This window comes from Dryobates pubescens, chromosome Z, assembly GCF_014839835.1.
Source record: "Dryobates pubescens isolate bDryPub1 chromosome Z, bDryPub1.pri, whole genome shotgun sequence".
Classification (NCBI taxonomy): Eukaryota; Metazoa; Chordata; class Aves; order Piciformes; family Picidae; genus Dryobates; species Dryobates pubescens.
The window spans coordinates 62577869-62601249 of record NC_071657.1 but is presented as its reverse complement, the minus strand read 5'-3'; the positions used below and the strand labels follow the sequence as shown (position 1 = coordinate 62601249).

General features: G+C 41.4%; 1 protein-coding gene across 1 annotated transcript in view; it reads left to right on the top strand.

Moving 5' to 3' along the window:
* ERBIN (erbb2 interacting protein) overlaps positions 1-23381 on the top strand; it is a 137676-nt gene that overhangs the window by 30847 nt on the left and 83448 nt on the right. The window contains exons 2-3 of the mRNA XM_054177740.1: positions 8515-8590; positions 20345-20401. The gene's annotated coding sequence lies outside the window, so the exon portion shown is untranslated. The remainder of the gene's footprint in view (positions 1-8514; positions 8591-20344; positions 20402-23381) is intronic.

Sequence of the window (23381 nt, the reverse complement as noted above, 5' to 3'; positions counted from 1 at the left end):
TCTGAGGGGATTTAGACTGAACCAATTGGAAGACAGTAATGCACAAGTGGACAAAAGGCAGGTGCACAGTTTTTCTGGAGGTCCCTGTAATCTTCTGACATTTCTCCTGCTGTCAAGCTAATGAAGACAAAGGCAGGTGATGATGAAAGTGAGCTACTTGAGCTTGGTTTTAGGGCAAAAAGACATGTAAAATCAGGTACAGAGGAGAAGCAAACAGAATTGTTAAACATGTGCAGAAAGAAATCCCCAAAATTTTATTGTAATACAAAACCAAGGAAGTGGAAGTACCATGCATCAAGGACTTACGAATGATTCTGAAAATCTTTATAAAGAGAAATGTTAGGTACTGAGTTGTAGGGGAAAAAAGAAAGCTTATGGTTGATTTCTTTAGTATCACTGGCCCTTAGTAGGAAGAGTGATGTTGTTTGATGGTTAAAATAGTGGCTTATAACAACATGGTGAGGGAAAGGCATGCTGATTAAATGAGCTTTTATCTATTTACCTATTTTTGACTTTTGAGAACTGGTATTCTCTCTGGTAAGCCACAGCATAAATAGATTGCTATGGACCATCAAATTGTAGTCACATATTGGATGACTAATGCTGTAAGTACAGGAAATTAAAAATTTTGTGTGCAGGTGGTCTTGTATTACTAATATTAAAATGTTCATTTAGAAAGATGATGGATGCAGTATTTAGTGTAGAAGGTTTTGGAGTTGCAGCTGACATTGAAAGGTGCCAAGTAACCAACTGTGTATTTGAAACCTCTTTGTGTTTGATAAACTACACTGAATTGATTTTGTTTGTACATAATAAATATGAAGTTCAATCAGCAGCATTTATTTGTTCCTTTTTGAAAAGAGCACTTGGAAGCCATTGAGCCAAATCATCTGTATAGAAATTCCTTTTTTACTCCAGTTTCAAAGGGGAATCAATTAAAGGGTATTTTACTAAATGCTTAGGAAATGGCAAAGCTAAAACAGGATAATGTCATAGTGGAAAGTTTCCATCTATTAATTAAATGAAGGGGGAGAAGCTGTAGCAGTGAGTTGTGGGTTAGAAGCTGAAGAATGCACAGAGTGAGTAATACAGGAAATCCACCTAAAATACACTGGATACTAATGTTAGGACAGATGCTTTCCACAGTTTGTTTCTTTCCCTGTTATATTGGAAGACAGTCAGGACTTAGTGTATTTCTTCTCTTGAATTTTATGTTCTTCTTAAACTTTATTTGTATTTTTTTGCTTGCTGCCCTTTGGGACAGTAAAGAAACAGATCAGATAGATATTGCTGCTTTATATTTTCTAGTTAGAAAACCTAGATGCTTGTACTAGCATAACTCTACTGATTTTATTATGCATATGTTGGTGTGGATGTAATGTGTAATGCAATTTAATATGTTTAAGAGCAGGATGGCTAAAATCAATTTCTTCCCCAAACAGTATGATCGCCCTTTGTGATGATGTAATCTATGGGAGTTTCAGTAAACAAACTGGAATCACCTATCATGATTTAACACCAATGTGGGGTAAACAATGCATTATATATCCTCCAGTACAGGTTAAGGTGACCTGGATGGATTGATGTTTTGGGGGTGGTATGAAGTAGTTGGCTTGATGAGCCCATCAGCAGCCTAGTATTGGTCAGGATTTTATTTTTCAAGATTGTTGTGAAAGAGGGAGACAAGGAAGAAGATGAAGGAATTAATAATTAATTGATGCCATATAACTTTATGAAGGTGCTATCAAATGTTGTTTATACAAATTGATTATCGTGATAGAATTTATTGCCTGACTAGGAGACAGCCTTGATTTTGAATGAGAAAATAGTTTGGAAAAACAAGTGAAAATAAGGTGTTGATCTCCCTAATAGAAAAAGAGGGAAAATAGGGGTGATTCAACCAGCAACACAGTCAAGCACTGTCCCAGAAATTATTTTTCTAGTAAGTGGTGCAAGTTTGTGTGCTTAAGGTTTTGGTTTGGGTCTTTGGAATAGGGTGGAAAAGTGACTACAGGAACTCAAGCGAGAAACAACTGTGGAGAATTGTGGGTCAGAGTAGCTGGCAGGATACTGGAGATTTCCACAAAAGTAATCAAAATATGTGATAAGAGTGGTTGTGGATGGTGGTTGAGATTAAGTTCTGGATTTATATGCACTGCATTGAAGCAGGCAATCCCCAGAGGTGCTCATTCTCTGGAGCTTTCCTGTGAGGTGCAAGAGTGTCAGGTATATTGTAGCCTTAGAAAGGCAGAGGAAGTAACTTGGTGTGGGAAAGAATACACTGAAAAAGAGGAATAGTAGAAGAGTGGAGAGAAATGGGCTAATGAACAGCACAAGAATGCATAGATGGGGAGGCAAGAGAGATGACTCTTTAGGGACTCTCAGCTTTATTGAGAGCATTTTCATTGAAAGGATCACCTGCTGAACGGTGCTGGGTCTCTGAGAAAACAATAGAGGTGTTAGCAACCCAACCAAGTTTTTACTTTCTCTTTTTTTGTATGCCTTTTCTTACTTTCCTTCCTCCCCTCCTTATTCCTATATCTGTTTAAGCAAGAATTTTTTTGTGGAGAAAAAGGCTCCTCTTTTAAATTTCTCTCTTTTTAAAGCATGTGAGGTGGATTTCACTTTACATGTGGATTTAAAGCAAAGATATTTGAGACAAAGATGTGGATTCTGTAGAGAGCAATTACTCAGGCATTTTTTACATCTAGCCAGATTTAAGACTCATTAGTCTTTAAGAGGGGTTAGATAAACTGGTTAAGCCCTGTCTTAGTGCTTGCTATTTTGTATTTAGATACTGGCCTGATAGGTCTGTTTGAAGACTTTGAGAATGTTTCTTTGATTTAATTGGAGTGCTAAAAACACTACTGTTACTTAACTGCTAGCACTCATATTGGTCTCTTCCAGAGAGGCCGCTGCTACATTTATTCTTGGCTTTGTCTCTTATCGTTGTGAACAGTAGACAGCTGTTAACTTCAAATGCATTAATTTCCAGATTTGTATAATTCTGGGGTTATGTGTATTGTCATAAACTACATGCATTAAAACTATATCGAATGATTTTATCCATGGCACTACCAGTCTGTCTCAGTTCTGATCCCTTAATGGTATTGAAATGAAAGCTGGTATCTAGAATGGAGTTAGTTTATTAATCTCACTACTGATCTTTACTACTGAGATTTTTCTGTACTAGAAAAATATCTCCAAGTGTTAAAAAAGATGTTTGACATGTTAAAAATCAACCTGTTGCAAAAGGTTGATTTTATTATTGTTTTAGTGTCTTATTTCTAGACAGAATATTACATAGAGATGTCATCTAATGCAGTTTAGTATACTCTTCTCTCTAAGAATTTAGAATTAAGTAATCTGCAGGTAAAGAGGTGATTGCTTTATTGAGGTGAAAGCTTTAAATACAGACTTGATTGTTTTATTGAGATCTTTTATTGCCTTTTTAGGAGAATATCTGGAAGATCCAGAAGAATTTATTTTATGTTAGATTAAACAGGTGTCAGGTTATTTTAAGAGCTCACCTCCAATTGTTTCCTTCTTCACTTAAAAGTAAAAATGTATGTAAACCACTCCCACCCACCCCACCACCCCCCCAATAAAGAAAAATTCAATTGATTTGCTATCAGATCAAATACTGCATTTCACATATTACTGGAAGATACTGTGAACTGGAATGAACAACTGCAGTATGAAAGCTTTTGGAAAAAGCATTAATATAATCTGCAAAACGCATTTTAGGGTGCACAGTTTGGCAACACTTCATTAGTATGTGAAGGGAACATTCCTCCAGGCAGTATATTTCTTCAAGATGACCCTTCAAAGAATGAGCAATTGAGAATGGCTAAAAACCTGCTAGTGGTTTTCACACCACACAAACATCAGCTTCTTTATGTAACACTTATGCTGTGTTAGTTTAGATTACGTTCAATTAAATGCCACTAAGAATCGAGGCAAATCAACTCTCACTATAACTACATTATCAGAGGGAACATAGCAAACTTCTGTCTGGTTCTTTTCTAGACGCTGTTGTCTTCTAACCAAGGCTTTAAATACTAGTTGTATTCTTGTTTCTCAGATTCAGAAGCTACCTCTACATTGGTAGCTTCAAGTTCAGCAGAAGTGTTTTCATTTTATTTAGACAGAAAAAAAACTGGGCTATTACCTGATCAATTGAATGTAGCATATCAGTTTCCTTGTATATTCTGGTGAACTGGGGATTTGTTACTGTGATTTGGAATGATAGAAGTCTTTATAACCTTAATGAACTGCTGCTGGGCTTTTAGTTCATGTGGCTTGTGGTATTGTGGATTGTTTTTGTCTGCTAGCAGAGGATTGTTATTCCATCCAAGAAACAAATCACTTCTAGAGTAGTATTTGCAGGAGGTAAGTCAGGTTGCAACAGGAATTTGGATACCTTTAAATTATGTGGTAGAAGTGGCATTCTGCTCCTTCATCATTGATTCTGAGGCAGGTAATGAGGAGGCCCGACAGCAAGCCAAGGCTTAGTGTTTAGAAATTGGCTCAGGCCTTGAGATTAAGCAGCAGCAGCATTAGTCATTTCGAGAGTAATGTGATAATGTCACAGGGAAATGGACCATACCTCAGTGGCAGAAGGCACATGCCTGTGTGTAGTGTAATAGGGTAAAAATACATTTTGGGTTGATAGTGCATGTGTCTAGTCACAATCAGTTACCATTGTGGTTAGTTACGAGTGTAGTATCAATTCAAACAGGAAACTTAAACTTCCAATAAGACACCTGTTCATTTGTTCACAGCCTACCAAAAAGTTTTAATACCAGACCCTTGCCTTAAGATTATATCCCTGCTTGAAATCAGCACATTTTAAAAAATGTGTATCTCTGATTTTATTTTGTTGCTACCCCAGTATCAAATTCCTGTTTTGAATACAGAAGTGTGCTATTCCTCTTGGTGTCTTCTTTTGCTATTGTTTATAGGGAGTATTAACACTCAAGAATTGAGTTAATGATGTGCTGTTATGACAGTGAATTGATGTGCACAATAATTCACAGTTGAAGCTATAAAAAGTTTATGATAGTTGTTTTTTTAAGCCACTCAAGCAATAATACAGTAATATTTTTGTGTCACTTCATTAAGAGCACAGCTGAGCTTAATTCATTGCTATGAATTAATTTTGCAAGAAAGATCTCAAATTGCTAATCATGTCTGTAATCAAACTGGTTAGCAATGTTTCCTAGTTCAACTTTGTAAAGAAGTGAGGAACAAAATAAATGCAGAAGAAAGTAAAAGGTTTATAATAGCAATTATTAATTGGAAAGCTATGCCTGTACACATCTAGGGGGAAAATGACATCTAAAAATAGTTTTAAGTGTTGCTCAACTAGCACCACTCACCTCTGCCCTTGAAGGAAAGCGAACTCAGGAATTTATGTACCCTAACAATGGCTTGGCTTGTAGAGTGAGATCTATAATTAAGTATACAATTATAGCAACTGTTTGCTGTTAGTTCCTGCTATTTTCTAATGAGTTTTAATTGGCAATCTCCATTATGCTGTTTCTGGAATACAGGAAATGAAAAAGATTCACCTAGTTCCTGATACCTATTTTCTAAAGTGTTTCAGGCAACTACTGGGTGGTTGTTGGTTCTAATGATTTAGTATTTAGTAATTTATGCATAATTTGATAGAGTACAAAACCTCGGCTGGTTAGCAGCTCAAACTATGGTGCAGAACCTCTGCCAGTTGCAGTAAGAGGTGACAGGTACAAGACAAATTCATGCATTAAAAGTGCTACAAACATTCACAGAATCTGAAAAACCTGCTTTTGGAATTCTGTGTCTAGGTTTCTGCTGCAACATGTATCCACAGCCTTCTGTATTTTAATAATCCAATTTCATGCATAAATTGTGGTATAACTCTCCAAGTGTCTGATTCAGGAGGTATATCTGTCAGCACAGGTTTTAAACTGAGAGTGATACACCACCTGTGATACTGTCAGTGCTGGCCCCCTTCCTCTTTAATATCTTCATTGATGATCTGGATGAGGGGATTGAGTCAGTCATCAACAAATTTGCAGATGACACCAAGCTGGGAGCAGATGTTGGTCAGTTAGAGGGCAGAAGGGCTCTGCAGAGGGACCTCGACCGACTGGACAGATGGGCAGAGTCCAACGGGATGTCATTCAACAAGTCCAAGTGCCGGGTGCTGCACTTTGGCCACGGCAACCCCATGCAGAGCTACAGGCTGGGGTCAGAGTGGCTGGAGAGCTGCCAAACAGAGAGGGACCTGGGGGTGCTGGTTGACAGCCGCCTAAACATGAGCCAGCAGTGTGCCCAGGTGGCCAAGAAGGCCAATGGCATCCTGGCCTGCATTAGGAATAGTGTGGCCAGCAGGAGCAGGGAGGTCATTGTGCCCCTGTACTCTGCATTGGTTAGGCTGCACCTTGAGAACTGTGTCCAGTTCTGGGCCCCTCAGTTTAAGAAGGTCATTGAGACACTTGAACGTGTCCAGAGAAGGGCAACAAGGCTGGTGAGAGGCCTTGAGCACAAGCCCTACGAGGAGAGGCTGAGGGAGCTGGGATTGTTTAGCCTGGAGAAGAGGAGGCTCAGGGGAGACCTCATTGCCCTCTAGAACTACCTGAAAGGTGGTTGTAGCCAGGAAGGGGTTGGTCTCTTCTCCCAGGCAACCAGCAGCAGAACAAGAGGACACAGTCTCAAGCTGCACCAGGGGAGGTTTAGGCTCGAGGTGAGGAGAAAGTTCTTCACGGAGAGAGTTGTTTGTCATTGGAATGTGCTGCCCAGGGGGGTGGTGGAGTCACCGTCCCTGGAGGTGTTCAAGAGGGGACTGGACATGGCACTTGGTGCCATCGTCTCATCATGTGGTGACAGGTTGGACTCAATGATCTTTGAGGTCTCTTCCAACCTTGGTGATACTGTGATACTGTGATACCTTTGTTCTTATTAATGGGTAACAGGTTGTTCCTCTGGAGTGTTGGAAACCTATACTTAAATGTTGTCTAAGAGGACTTGAATCTCAGGATATATTTTAGGATTGGAACACTCTCTGACAGTATTGGGGTCATTCAGATGGATGACTCATCCTGTGAATTGTTTCATTGTTTCACAAGTTTCTATCAGTGTGGTGGTTTAGGCTGGGTGCTGGCCCAGATGCCACTGCGCAGGCCACACCTGGGAGGTCCCAAGGGGTGGGCCCAGCCCAGGGGGTGGTCACAGGGACCAGGTATTCCATTCCCATAGTGCCCTGCTCCCCTATAAAGAGTCCATGCAGGGTCTTCACTTCCTCTTTCGTCCCCTGCTGCTGCCTAGGTAAAATGGCTGAGCTGCCTCCCTTGGGCCTGCCCAGGTCCAAGGCTGGGTTGGGGGGGGGAGGAAAGAGCCCTGGGGGGGGGGTTTGGTTGTTCCCCCAGGTGGGGATGGGATGTTCTTGGGTATGTTCTGGGATCTCTCTCTTTATCATGGTGCTTGTGGGTCTCTGTAAAGCTTTCATTGTCGTTTATTGTTGTTTTCCTATTTAAACTTTCCATCACTTTTGCAATCCGTTTGCCTGAGTCGTTATTTCTGCCTGTGGTGGGGAGGGGACCTGCCCTAACCCATTACAATCAGAAAATGCAATATACAGTTAAATACTGAGCCCAAAATCTTTGCAAAGCTTCTTACTCCTTGTGCTTTCTGTCCTACTTACTGTAGTATCTAGATGAGTTCTGTCTCCCTCATGCTACCTCATTAACAGGTTACCTATGTTAGTCAGCATCTACTTAGTGAGTGCATGTGTTGTTCACAGAAATTGGGTGTTGGGTGCCACTAGCAGTTTATACACACCATGGTGCTGTATTTCTTAAGTTTCACACAGATAGTATTAGGTAAGTCCCTCCCTAAAGTACTTCATTATCTAAGAAAAGATGTGGGTTTCATGAAGGAGAGGAGGGGAAAGAGCTTGTGACGAATGACAGTGGGGAAAAAGAGATAAGAGGTCATGATAATAGCATCACCTATGATGATGATGATCACCTATTTCATTTAGATCCAACATGTCCTTACTGGAAATAGTGGTATACATTCTGATGTAGTTTAGTGTGTGTGCATGACTCAGTTGCATGTTTTTAATCACAGGTCTTATTACAGCTTAGATCGGTATATTCCCTTTGTTAAGTGTTCTTACTCTCTTAGTCATTTGGTTCCCAGATTTTCCACATTCTTCTCTTTCCCACCATCTGTCGCTCTTGTGGTGCTGTGAAAGAACACTGAGGTATTTGCTGTGGCTAGCAGTAGTAGGCTTGAAAAAACTCTTGACCGTTGGGAGCTGTCGCTGCCAAGGATCCATGTGCTGATGGGAAAGTCTTAAAAATGGAGAGTGTAAAAAAGGGGTGAAAAGTGAGGGGATGACTTAGGAGCAAAGGGTGAGGGCACCAGCTCTAAACAGTTTTCTCAGGGGGTTGCAGCCTCTCTTGTTATCCTGAGTGCTCATGTCACATTGTTTGTGGTGCTAATTGCCCTTCTGATGTGACCTAGGTGTGTCCGGCCTTCTCTAAAGTTGTTGTCAGTTCTTCGGCAGCAGTGGAAGTCTTCAAAAATTGCTGAAGCTTGGGTAAGAGTTGTCATAACTTACAAAGAATGGGCTATTTTTTCTTTTTAACTCCGATGAGTCAGGTTGGATTCTTTGTGTTACCACTGACCACAAAACTTCCTAAGGCTAACATAGGCCTTGGTGCTTGGCTTGACACAGCTACTCACTTCTAGTTGGTGAGCTAGGACGAATGCCACTTAGAAACAAGTAACTTGGTAAAGAGTTGTGACAGTGCATGGGGTGTAGACTGTTGCTTTTCTGAAACATGCTGATTTGGTGCTCCCCAAGCATGGCCTGTGAGGTCAAGGTAAGTAGTACAGGAAACTCTGTCACCTCAGCTTGTTTTCTGTTGTGTGCTTCAGAGACAAGAAACAAACTAATGTGAAAATAGACCATTGAATCTGTTTATTTTGCATTAAAAAAAGAGGAAAAAAGAAGTGCCCATATTAAATGAATGTGTTGTTTGAGGATACCAGGTGTATTAATATTTTAAGTGCTTGGTTTTAAAGTTTTCTTTAAATTCTTCATTATAAGCATTAAGTTTGAAGTATGAAAAACTGTGCCATGCCTCTGTTTTCTACTTTTTCATTACTGACTCTGGTTGTTTGAGCTAATGCGGTGGCATCACAATAACAGAGACAGTAAACATCAGTAAAGCCTTAAGAGGAATTAGTAGCAGTATATAATAACAATTTATTCCTCCTTACATAGACTATTCTGTGTAGCAAACTTGGCTTATAGAAGTTAATAATTTGCAAGCCTGTGAACATCTGATCTGCTCTGGTGAATATATTTGTCCTTGCATAGTGGAAATACTTTCCAATTAAATTGTTATTTCCCTAATTTAATTTCTGTCCTTCAGTGTAAGCCATCTTGCTTCTACAAAGGGATTTTCCTGATACTATTTTCATGTTAGGAAAGGATACTTGAATTTCAGTGAGATGAAACATTGAGTATCATAAGATCATAAATGACTGAATTAGTGTGTAATTTTCAGCCACTTTAGTAAGGCTTGGAAAAAGAGCAATTGTATTAACTATATAATGTTGCTAGAGTGAAGGCATGAAAAGCACTAAATCACAGCTTTCTATCCTGGAAATGTTTCCAAATAAGCCAACCAACCTATATACTGACAATGACCTTAGTTCAAAAGTAGCTTTTACTTTTGCTGGACCTAATGTTGAAGTTGGCCTTTATGTGGTAGTGTTATTGATGGGTTGGACCATGTGACCTGGAGAGGTCCCTTCCAACCTCCATGCTCTGCAGTTGTAATTACATGTGACTAAAGTGAAAAGTAGTGCTCTAGCTTGCTGCTTTTAGGGGGAATATTGGGGTAAAAGAAAATTAAAAGCCATAATGTTTATCTGCAACAGCTGGACCTTTCAATGGTGTTGTAGATGCAATTGTTTATGCTTCATAATGCTATAGTTTGTTCTTACTATAGAAAAACTTTTCAGATGATATATGCTGAGCCTTATGCTTTAAGAAACAGAGATCTCAGTTCATAAATGATTCCTTGCAGTTTTAAGGGTTGAGAAATTCCTCTCATCTCATGCTTGTCTGTTACAGCAGTTTTTCTCCAGTGACATCAAGCTCAGCCATATTGGTCATTTCTGCATGAATCCCACCACTCAAAAGGGGCACTTTGAGTCCAGGCAGTTTGTCTAAATCTGGGTGTGTTTATTTTGTTGCAAAACCACACTTTGCACTCTGAACACTTACACAGTGGGAGTTTGGTTGGGGGTTTTGAGGTTGGTTTTTTTTGCAGCTAGATTCACACAATTTGGAAATTGTTTCTTTTGAAAAATTGAGGTCAAATTTACAATTTTCATTTATACCTTGGAGAACTTTCTCTGACCATCTTCCCAAGGGAAACTGTTGAAAACCAAAATGCAGCAGATATGTTACACCTGTGTAAGTGCAGATGTGAATGCCTTTTCTTAGCTATCTTCTCCAGAAGTGCTGTTATGGTATTGTAAGTAATGAAGAAAGTTTCATTTTTCTAGTCTCTAGGCATTTAGTTGAAGACAATCAGAAACCTAATAGGACTATGGATACTCTGGCAAAACAAGGAAACTCTAAATATAATTCATATAACAAGTTAGCCAGAGACATTTTCCATTTGCTGTTGTTGCAACTGCATGTCCCCTGCAGTATACCAACAGTGTTGCCAAATGCAGGTTATTTTGGGGCATGCTGGAAGCAACTGTGAATCTTCATGTGCTCACTGAGAATACACCATCAGCTGTCCCCTTCCTGCTTTGAAGTGCTGTGGTTGTCAGCAGCTCTGACAGCATCGGTGCTAAGAGGCAACAAATCCTCAAATAGGTCAGTCTCATGCTGCTTAAGGTAATCTATCAAAATTAACATCTTAGACATGTCCACCCAAGACCAGTAGGACAGTGCCATGCCTGAAAGTTTTTGTCCATCAGGCAATCTGTGTAGCCAGCAGAGATTGTTTCTTTGCTTCAACTCTAAACATCTGGCTTTGGTTCACACACCAAAGTAATGAGAAAGTAGGTCTGCTTTTGCCAGGGTCCTGACGTGCTCATAGGTCTCAGTGGCTGAGACACATCCCCTGGGACTCTCACCCCAACAATCTCCTACTAAGGGCCCAGGAGATACGTCTCTGATCAGCCTGCGGCCTTCAGTCCCTGCCTGAGTGATGCTGTAGGTGTGCCTGTCTCTGTCTCCTGGATGGGGCTGGGACCTGCACTGCAGAGAGCTGCTCTCCTGGATGGAACCCTTGGACCTGCTTCAGAGTTGGTCACTCCATTCCACTCCCCTCATGCACTGTGAATTGGGCAACAGTAAGGCTGCCATTTGCCTGAAATGTCAGGAGGTCTTCAGCTCCAAAAACTCTTTCAAGGACACACAACACAGAAGTTACAAGTGGATAGAGGATTTTATTTTTGTTTTCCTGAACCTGTTTCAGAGATGATGTTCCCTGACACAAAGCTCACTGTGTAGCGAGGAGCAGGCTGATGTGTTCTCAGTTTAGTTGGGAAAAACATCCTTTGCAGTCTGGCAATGGAAAGCCACAGAGAGTAGCATCAGGAACACAAGCCAAGAACCCCGTGCTTCCTGAAGAGGAAGAACTTGAAGAATGAAAATTTGTATCCACTACACAAAAAAGAGGAGGAGGAGTTGTATGGTACCATGGGGTATTTTCCAAAGTGAGATGTGCAACGATGACAAGCAGCAGGCTTTTGTCTTCCAAAATTTGAGAGGCTGCACTCGAGTGGTGCCTTGGAGGTGCAATAGCAGCAGCAAGAACCAAGCCAAAAGGGCCCAGAGAAGCCCTGACAAAGACCTGTGCTCAGTGCTACAGAGTAAAGGAAGCAGCTCCAGTGGAGCCCAAGAAGCTTCCCTGTCCTAGGAGTGTAGAAAGCTTTCTCCCCCTGGATGTGGGGCACAAGAGGCTGTCTCCATGGTACATGAGCAGCAGCAGCAAGGAACTGAGCCAAAAGGGCCCCAAGAAACACTGACAATGGGCTGTGCTGAGTGCTACAGAGGAAAAGAAACAACTCCTGGGGAACCAAAGAAGCTTCCCTGTCTGTGGAACCTAGAGAGTTTCCTCTCCCCAGATGTGGGGCCAGAGAGGTCATCTCTGTGGTGCGTGGAGCATCATGAACCGAGCCAAAAGGGACTAGGGAAGCCCTGACAAAGATCTGTGCTCAATGCTGCAGAGGAAAGGAAGCAGCTCCAGGGGAACCCAAGAAGCTTCCCTGTCCTAGGAGCATAGAGAGCTTTCTCCCCCTGGAGCAGGGCACAAGAGGCCGTCTCCATGGTGCATGAGCAGCAGCAAAGAACTGAGCCAAAAGGGCCTGAAGGAGTGCTGACAAGGGGCTGTGCTCAGTGCTGCAGAGGAGAAGAAACAGCTTCTGGGGGAACCAAAGAAGCTTCCCTGTCCGCAGAGTCTAGAAAGTTTCCTCTCCCCGGATGTGGGGCCTGAGAAGTCATCTCTGTGGTGCATGGGCAGCAGCAAGAACTGAGCTGATAGGCACCAGAGGAGGCCTGAGAAGAGGATGTGCTCAGTGCTACAGAGGGGGAAAAAAAAAAGCACGTCCCAGGGAGCCCAAGAAGCTTCCCTGTCCTGTGAGCAAAGAAATTTTCCTCCCCCTGGATGTGGGGCATGAGGGCCACCTTTGTGGAAGCACAAAACAGGCACCTGGCCAGAATGGCCCAAAGGAGGCCTGGCAAGGGGCCATGCTCAGTGCTGCAGCGGAAGGCAAAAAAAACCTGTAGGCATTTACTAGCCCACTTGGGGGGGAAAAAAGCCTTTCTCCTTACAGCTGCAGGGCATGAGAGGCCATCTTCATGGTGCATGAGCAGCAGGGCAGTAACAAGCCAAAAGGGACCAGGGAAGCCTTGAAAAGTGGTCATGCTCAGTGCTACAGAGGAAGGCAAAAAACCCCCAGGAACCAGTGCCCATCCTCCCCGGGAGAAAAAAATCCTTCCTGACCCCAGCAGTGGCGATTGAGTATTACCTGAGCATGTGAACAAGACCTGGTTCCTCCTCCCACATGCTGGTCACACCTCCCATGAGATGCCTAAGCACTGTACTCCCTTAGCTTGGAGCCCTCTCAGGGTATTCTGAGAGTGGTCAGATGCCCCTGGCCTGATCGACCTTAGGGGCAGGAATCCTTCCTGCCTGGAAGGACACCAATGGGTGATACAAAGCATTGGATACCCTGGTAACATCTCTGCATCTCATTTCTTACAGCTACTGGTTGCATGAGGGATGCTTTGCAGTCCTCCTCAAAGCTGAAAGATCCTGATTCCCTCAGGCACCTTCAGAAATTGGTGGTTCTTCTCATCTTCAGCAGCCTAGTCTAGCTTCTGGTCCTCCTCCCTCAGCCCTCACCAACTAATTCCACCGGCTCCTCAAGGGCCTCCTCTGGGATGTCTCTAGGCTAGGATCTGGCATCAGACACAGGAGGGTGTTCCCTTTTGTACTGTCTGTGGGCACTGTCACTGTGGTGCTGCTGTTGCCAGGTGATGGCACTGTGACATCAGGGTGATGTGACCCCATGCACAGCCCTGCCCATTGTCACCCTGCCCACCTCCCCTCTGCCCAGCATCCTTCAGATGAAACCTTTGGGCTGCTGTCCTTGAGGCAGTCCCTATGCCTAGGAGGCCTTGGGGGGCTTGTCCCTGCCCTTGGTGGCTATGCACTGGGCCCCCTGCTGTGTATCCCTGATGTGTCCTCTGCCACTTGGCTCTCAAGCACAAATCTTGTGCTGTTATTCTTCTCTCAGGTCATGGCAGAAATCAACCTTGTAGCCCAGAGACCACACTTACTAGCTGGCCTCTGCCTGCATTGGAGCTTAATGTCCATGGGGTCCCTGTGGGCTTGCCCAGTCCTCTGATCTGGAGAGTCACAACTGCAGAAACAGTGATTTTTCCATTTGTGGACATTAAAATAGTAGGGGATCAGTTGTATCAGCCAGATATCCATGGGACCTGATGGGATTCACCCCAAAGTACTGAAGAAGCTAGGCAGATGTTACAGTAGGACCTTTCTTGGTCACCTACCTACCTTCCTGCTGACTGAAAGTGTTATTCCAGTTTCAGCCTTGGGAGCACAGGTTGTCTTCACTGTAAGCAGACATCACTCAAGTACTTACTGCTTTGATGTTACCTGCGACCTGGGGTTATCATGTTTAACAGACCTGCCACACAAGCTCTATTCCTGATAATGTATTTCTGAAAGTCAAGCTCAGCTGCCTTATGCAGCACTTTTCCAGGACAGCATGTGATCAGCTCCACACAGGTACAAGCCAGCATGTTGTTCCTCAAAATGAGACCACTTGGTGCCCACAGGTCACATTTGCAGGAGATGGAAGCCTACAGCTTCTTCCAACAGCCAGCTGTTGGCCAGACACTTCAAAGAAGTTAAAGATAGATCATGTCAGTGGCAGCCAAACCAATTGTAGACATTTGATGCCATTCCATGCCCAAGCATGGATACCAAGAGTAAAAGGTTATCCCTACCTGGGTTCACAGTTCTCCTCAAGTAAGTCAGTAAAGATACCCAGTGGATTGTCCCACAGGAGAACAAAAATTCCAGTAGTCTATTAAGCACAATGGTAAAACAAGTGAAATACATGAAAATTTATGGTGAACTTTCATTTACTGCAGAAAGACCATGAACATTTTGCATTGCAGATCTTGATGGGATTATTCCTTGCCAACATGGAGCTTGACACCAACTGCTTATGCCAATCTGTGTCCATAATCTCTATTTATGCTCTTAATAATGATAATAAAAATACCTCCCCCACATCAAGCCTGTCTTGTTTAACATTTTTGTTGACAACATGGACAGTGGCATTGAGTGCACCCCCAGCAAGTTTGCTGATGACATCAAGCTGTGTGGTGCAGCAGACATGCTGGAGGGAAGGGATGCCATCCAGAGGGACCTTGACAGGCTGGAGAGGTGGGCACAAGTCAACCTCATGAGGTTCAACAAGACGAAGGGCAGGGTCCTGCATCTGGGTCGAGGCAGTCCCAGGCACTGATATAGGCTGGGCAGCATCTGGCTTGAGAGTGGTCCTGAAGAAAAGGACTTAGGGGTGCTGGTGGATGAGAAACTCAACATGAGCCACCAGTGTGCACTTGCAGCCCAGAAAGCCAATCACATCCTGGGGTCCATCAAGAGAAGTGTAGCCAGCAGGTCAAGGGAGGTGATTTTCTCCCTTTACTCTGTTCTGGTGAGACCCCACCTGGAGCACTGCATCCAGTTCTGGAGCCCCTATTACAGAAGGGATCTGGAGGTGCTGGAGCATGTCCAGAGAAGGGCCATGAGGATGATTAGAGGGCTGGAGCACCTCTCCTATGAGGACAAACTGAAGGGAGTTGGGGGTGTTCAGTCTGGAGAAAAGAAGGCTCCAAGGAGACCTTATTGTGGCCTTCCAGTGTCTGAAGGGGGCCTACAAGAAAGCTGGGGAGGGACTTTGTAGGATGTCAGGTAATGATAGGACTAGGGGGGATGGAAAAAAACAGAAATGGGTAGATTCAGATTGGGTGTTAGGAAAAAGTTCTTCATCATGAGGGTGGTGAGGCACTGGAACAGGTTGTCCAGGGACGTGGTAGAAGCCCCATCCCTGGAGGTTTTTAAGGCCAGGCTGGATGTGGCTCTGAGCAACCTGATTTAGTGTGAGGTGTCCCTGCCCATGGCAGGTGGGGTTGGAAGTAGATGATCTTTGTGGTCCCTTCCAACCCTAACAATTTTATGATTCTAAACCCAGTGAGAAATCACAAACTGAAAACATTTCAGATGTTGCCAGCCAGGAGCACATGGCCTATAAGGAGCATCTGGTGGAGCCAGGCTTGTTCATTCTGGAGAAGAGGAGGCTGAGGGGAGACCCTATTGCTCTACAACTGCCTGAAGGGAGGTTCAAGCAAGGAGGGGTCCAGTTTCTTCTCCTTGGTGTCAAGCAACAAGAGTATAGGATATGGGTTTAAGCTGTGCCCGGGGAGGTTTGGGCTGGATGCTAGGAAATACTTCAGAATGGGTTCTCAAACACTGGAATGGTCTGCCCAGGGCAGTGATGGAGTTGCCATCCCTGGAGGTGTTTAAGCAGTGTGTGGACCTGGTGCTTAGGGACATGGTGTAGGATTGACCCTAAAATGGGTTGAAGGTTGGACTGAATGATTTTTGAGATCTCTTCCAATCAGATGTTTTCTGTGATTCAGAGAAACAAGGAGATATAGCGATGGCATCTGCTTCCAGGACAAAATAAGATGCACTCTTTGTTGAGAATAGTCTCCGAATCCTTTATGTTTCTCTGGTCCTCCCCTCTTGCCCCTTCCTGCTCTCCAGTGTGGGAATCCAAGATTAACTAAACCATCTGTGGTCTACAGACCTTCCCAGTTGGTCCCAAATGTCTGTCTGATTTCAAAAGGTACACTATTTAGGTTATAAATATTTGGCCAGCTGTATTTATCTTTTCTTTATATGTTATGATTTTTTCAAATCTAGGCAGGCATTTCTTATCTATGTATCAGGCTGAGATTGAATAAGGATCTTGCCAGTAACCACTGACAATATAACTTTTTTATTGCTGCTGTGTATGAAACAATTAATGTGCAGGCAAAACCTGCTTTGTTGAGGACACTGATACTGACTGTGCATACAGCTGCACTTCCTTGGTTTGCCTCAGAACCTCCTGGTCCCCATTTAAAAAGGGAAAAATGTAGTAGTCTGTTGCCCTAAAGTTGTTCTTGTTTTGCAAGATGGAATTGAGTGCTGCAGTATGGGATCTGTTTCTGCTTAATGAGTGTCTCTGGTCAATCTAAAATCTTATAGCCTAACATACTTTCTCACTGAACATGAGTAGACATTTAAGAGCAAGCAATACTTCCCTTGAATGATTGAAAGAAATAATTCACTACTTTTTACTATTTTCATTATTTTAAATGGAGAGTGGTTGTCATGGGTCAAAGGCTGCCTGAAATGTCGCTGAAACAGGCAATTTTTCAAAGGTTCTTATTTCCAGCCCTTCCTTAAATGAAGAGCACAAGTATTGTGATTTCCCTGCCCTCTCTGTTCTGATTTTTATTGTGTTATAAAAAAGCACAACACAAACCAAAACAGACCGGAGAATGTAAAACCTACTCATTGTCATTCAGAGCACTGAATTGTAATTCTATTTCCTGATCGGTTTTGTGGCCAAACTGCTAGCAGATTTGCCACTGTTTTTTCCACTATGGTTCTGACAAGAATTTGAGGTGAAATGTAGTTGTGTGGAAAATTATAGCAAGAAAAATGTCTATTGAATCAATTGCAGGCCTTGTTTGTCTAATAGCAGAGGTAAACTGGAACTGAAATACTTAGGAGATACAAGTAGCCTCTAGGGTAGTGAAGTTATCAGAACAGTTGCATTGGAGCAGACTGACAGTCCATCTGGCAAGCATTTTCTCACAGCAGTCATGTTACACTCAAGAAGAGCAGGATGAACACGGGTACTCTTCCCATTTATAAGCTCCGCCACCATGCCTTTTTGATTGGAAAAACCTGGCAGATATTGAGACTTAGTCAGATATGGTTGATACCATGTGCTGCAGCAGTGTTAAATAAGATTTCAATAGGTATTTTTACCCTGAGGGTAATTCATCCCTAGTAATCTAAAGCACTTATTACAGTTTCTGTGAAACAAGTAGGAAGTTGATTTGAGCTAGTTGAGGGCCTGGTGCATGATTACTTTGGGCTCCTCTGAATACCCTGTTATATTTTCTTTGCAGGAGAGCACAACAACTTGTCATGATGATATGTATGTGTGGAAGCCTAGAGGGGGTTCCTGCTGTTGTGTATTCATCAGTGCTTAGAGCTGTAGTTAGAGCACACTTTTAGCTGTTCTCTTCTGTTAGAGGCTTAAAGTTGTCTGTCACAGTTTCAAGTGGCATTAAGGTAACACTGTTTGCAGTGAGTTCGTTGTATTGTTCTTGTCTGGTTCTGTAATTGCTGTCTTTTGTTCAGTGTATAACTGCTTAATCTCCAAAGCAGAAAGTTTTGAAATATCGAGGTAGTGGTGTGTATTCCAACCCCCACTCCATGCATACACATCCCAGTTCATGTCTTACCTCCTGTGAATGGCAGGGATTGGACAAGTTCATTGTACTTGATTTGGGAGCTTGCAAACAGTTCATAATTTGGTAATGGCTCCCTACCACTGGATTTTATTCTTCTGGGCATTCCAACAGAGGCAACCCAACAGATGTCAGGAAATGATGCTAGAAAAATCTCTTGTTGTTTATTTTTGTGGTGATTATAAGGTTAGATATTTCTCTGATTATTCTTGTACTCTGAACATTCTGCCAGCAAAGACTTGACCTTACTCCTCTTTCTTTCAGAGGTACAATCACCTGACTGTCCCACAGTCAGATCCAACTCTCTGCTATTGTGTTCTCTGAATTAATTTTGCTTACCCTACTGCAGACTTACTGCAAACCTGCATTTCTTCTCTTTAGGAGCTGTGTACAGTACCTTTGAATAGCTTTTGTAAGGAACAAAGCACTGTGGAAAAGGAAGGAGCATGTAGGCATAGCAGTTTGACAGACTCCTTTCAGAGACCCCAGATTTCAGAAACTAGCTTCATCCTTGCTATCTTTCTTGACCCTTTTAATTGTCTTCAGTGCTGCTGTTCCATATTTCTGAGGTGGGCTAAACTCTTAAAGCCTTTTTTTTTTTTTTTTTTTTTTTTGGTGTGTGTGTTTTGTTTTAATTATTATTATTTTCCATCAGGAAACTTGAAGAACTTGAAGCTTTCATATTACTTTAACCTATGTTACTCCCCCCCCTTGCTATTTGCATGTCTTGGTTATCCTGTTGAGAATAATTTAACAGATTTATGCAGTATAATGCATTGGAATCCATTCGGTACAAATGCAGAAGCTGGCACCATGGACTCCTGAATGAGTAACAGGACATGTAACATATGGAAGTTTGTTTTAGCACAACACTGGAGTGGCAATCTTGACTTCCAAATGAATTCATTTTCTATGATTGTGCTGCTGCCTATTTCTTAACCCAAACCAAGGAGTCATAGAATCATTTAGGTTGGAAAATACCTTAAGGTTGAGTCCAACTATTAACCCTACTCTGCCTACTCCACCAGTAAGCCATGTCCCCAGGCATCACCTCTACACAGCTTTTAAACACACCCAGGAATGGTGACTCAACCACCTCCCTGGGCAGTCTTTTCCAATGTCTGACATACCATTCAGTGAAAAGTTTTTTCCTGATGTCCAGCCTGAGCCTCCCCTGGTGCAGCCTGAGGCTGTTCCCTCTGGTTCTATCACCCAGGAACATCTCCCACTAGGAGAAACTATTCCCACCAGGAACTTTCATTCTGAAACTGTTTTAAGTCCCATTTAGTGGTGTGGTGGTTTTTTTTTGTTTTTATTTTTAAGGAACAAGTTTATGATTATTTTATGGTGGACTGATTCTGCTACTGCTTGTGCCCTCCACAATGTTTGTGGGTTGGTATTTTGGTTTTGTTGGGTTTTTGTTGTTTGTGGGTTTGTTTGTTTGTTTGTTTGTTTTAATGGGTTATGCACTGTCTGCTTTGGCTTCTTAGCTGTTCTACATGACTTCATGTTCATGCAGGTATCAGTCTGGCCATAGTGACATTTAATCTCTCTGAAGAGATGTTCTGCTTCTGTCGTTTGTTGGAGGCAGCATTTATCCTTCCCATAAATCTGGCCACTAATTTTGCATGTGTTCAGTTGAATGCTCTGGATATTTTTTGTTTATAATTGTTCTATTTCAGTTGAAGGCAGCATCAGCCTTATTAAATACCTTGCAACTTCCTAAAACATTTCTAAAGCTGGTGACACAGAGTGTGCTCTTTCCAGGGTCTGTTAATTTCTTGTGTATTTTTCCATCATCTTCTTCAGAATTGTGTGTGCAAGACATGTCTATTGTAAGAGATTTAATAATTTAACACAGCAATTAAAACTGGAGTAGAAATAAAGTGATTTTATAGACACAATGCTATAAAACAAAAATTCAAGTACAACAAAAAAATAGTGTTTTGTGCTGTTACATGCACAAGGTTATCTCCCCCAGAAGAATATCTGTGTAATTTTTACTGTCTTAAAAGCTGGTGAAATTCTCTGAACTCTTCAGGCACACACAACTGTTCTTTTACAAAACAGAAGCCAAAACTCTGAAAGCAAAACAAATGCCCAATACTACAAAAACACCGATTTCTTCTGCTTTGCTAGGGATAATGTTAATTAAAATATTTGTACCTTTGTCTTAAACAGAATGGTGGCTTTGAAAGCTCAGGGAAGAGGCAGCAGGGAAGAAAAAGTAGCACAGTGGTAAGTACCTTATTTCTTTCCTCTGGACCAGCTGCATGATATATTTAAATAGAAATACTCTTTATTCATGTGTTGCAATTGCCTCCATAGCACTGGAATTCTAATCTACATCCTCTCTAGTGTTATTCTGAAGGGAATTTTTTAGTTATAAATATCTGTTGAAAGGCCAAGTGAATGATGTGCATTTTCATGTAATTGTGTGCATATGCAGAAAGAGGAATAGAAGGGAAACTTAGTTGCAGGAAAATAGTTCTGTTTTAAAGCTCACTGTCCATGTAATAAGAACACTTCATCTTGTGTAGCTTTAGCATTTTATACTGTTTTTAAAAAATATTTTTATTTAATTCTCAGGAAAAATAAGTATTAAAAAAAAAAAAAAGGCTAAAAGATGCTTTAAAAATACTTTGAATGCATATTGGACCTCTTACTGTCCTTTTTCCTGATCTACTGATTTAAAGCCTAAGTCAACATCATATCATATCATAATTTTTCTCTTACTGGTGTTTGACATTCTTCAGCTAGAAAGTATACTTAAGAAGATGGAAAATACTAAGAAGCCAAATAAAGTTCAATTTTCTGTTCAAAGCTCTATGGAAAAGCAACACATGTTCAGGATCAGGTTTTTTCTTTCTTAAATGGTGCCAGTGCAGATGATTTTGCCCTATATTGTAAGGATTTCTGGAGGGAAGTATGTCTCATGAATAAAAAGAATGCCCAATAGAACATTTTTGTCCTCAGAACGCTATGAAATTCTATGGAGTTGTCATTGTGTAGACATGCACCCCCATCCCCTGGAAAGAAACCCCAACAACATATGACAGCAGCTTCCATCTGCTCTGATTTTATTAATAGTACTGCTCAGATGGTGGAAATGCTAATAAATATTGACACTTCAGTGACTGTAATTTTGAGGCTTAGTATAAAATACCAGTTTAAAACATATGAAATCATCTAGCATTGCTACAAACAGTGCATACTTTAAAAGGTAGAGGCATGTGCACATGCTTGGATTTTCTAGCCTTTTGTGTAGTCTGCAAGGCTTTGTGTGCTTTGGCAAACTTCACCGAGCAAAGGAACTGCGCTGTGGCTGTGCTGCCTCAGCTGTGCTTACTGCTCCATGCTGTGTTGCTTCCTATGGGAAATGAGTAGCAATGCCTCCTCCTTCACTTCCCTTATGCTGGTTCATCTCTTTTGACTATGTTGTTATGACTGGAGGAATTAAGACAGTATCTCTTCCTTTCTGCTTGAATGGGTGTTGACAGTATGTGTGATATACAGCATTTACTCATACAGTAGATCCAGAGGTAGTCCCTCAAAGGAATAAACCCAAAGTATTAGGGGTTTATTGTGGTTTTATACCTCTTGGAGAAGTTTACCACCATCTCTGAGTTGGCTTGCTCTGTATATTTAATTTTCATTGTTTTCTTTGTGCAGAAAGTCAAGAACTTGTCCTTTTTGTTTCCATGGATCATTCTCCCAGCAACAGTGAATGAAAATCGATTTTCTTAATGTAGGAATTAGTGGATTCTGATAGCAAAGCAGTTCTGAAGTAGCTTGGTAACAGCTAGCTCTACTAAATAGCTGTGATCACTAGCTGTACAATAGCTACGATTATTTTGACTGCATGTTTGGTTTTTCTTTTAAAATAAAGAGATATAGTGGCTAATAGGGGATGGAATTCACTTCAGTATCCTATTGGGATAAGTATTTTATATTCCTGGCTATGTATTAACTTAAAAGTGACAAGTACAACCCCCCAAATATAATATTCCATAATGCAAAGGAATTCTCTAGCCATTTGAAAATGTAAGTGTTGAAACACTGAAATAGCAATGCCATGGCTTTTAAAAAAGAAGGTTTAAAGAAAAATTCCATCAAGATTTAAAGGGCTCCTGCAGTTTCCTTCAAAATTGTTTGTCAGAGTGGATGTCCTTGAATTTATATGGCTTTTCTCTTTTCTTTTTTTTTCATTTTTTTTATTTGCATAGCAGAAATAGGTGAGATACAGGCACAAGGGTTTTAAAAATGAGTTATTCCTCTTAACATTTTTTTAGTAACACTACAAATACATATCCAAAGAATATGCAATCAAATCAAACATCAGAAATCAAGCTTAGATGTAATGCTGATCTCAGCAGCATTGTTAATGGTATACAATTAGAGACCATTCTTTAGATGAGATGTTGCAGTGACACTTGGATAGACTGCCTGTGTAATGGAAGGTGGTTTCTGGGGCTTTCTCAGAAAAAGAACAAAAGGAAATACATGAGAACTAAGCTGCAGCTGCTTTGCCTGCAGTTGTGTGGTGACAAGGTGTGTGCATGTTGCTATGCAGTTATTATGTAGTGCTTATATCAAACGTCAATACAAAATCTTTTAAAAAGCAAAAATTACATTTTTTTTTTACAGGAGACGTAAGCAATAGGTTTTGTTTTTTTTTATTCTAGGTCAAGAATTATAACACTATTACTGTAGCATTTCAGTTAAAGGCCATAGCTGAAGCAGAATATTTTATTGTGTAGGTACTTACCAAGAGGCTTTTTGCTGCTTTTCTCAGTTTAAAAACAATACTTCTGTTGTTTTGGTTTTGGAAGTCAGTCTGGTTTTGTCTTTGTTAAACTTGGCGTGGTAAGGCCAAGTACTGACTGCTTTGCTGTATTGCTACATTTTCACAGTTACAGAAATGAACAGAAATATTCCAAAGATTTGGTTTGATATACTTGGGGTAGACTTAACTTGTCATAATAACTCTTCAGGTTAGTTTTAGCCTAGGCAGTTCAGATAAATTTCTAAGCTGGAAAATAAATGTTACAACAAATACCTGGTTAGACAGTGTCTACTTTCAATAAAGTGGGAGAAGGTTGTTGTTAAACCAGGAAAGTGTTATTGATGTCATAAATGCCATTACAACTAATTACAAAAGTTCTGCAAAAGGGTTTGATAAAAACTTGAAATCGTGTAAGAGATTTCTGAATATTTT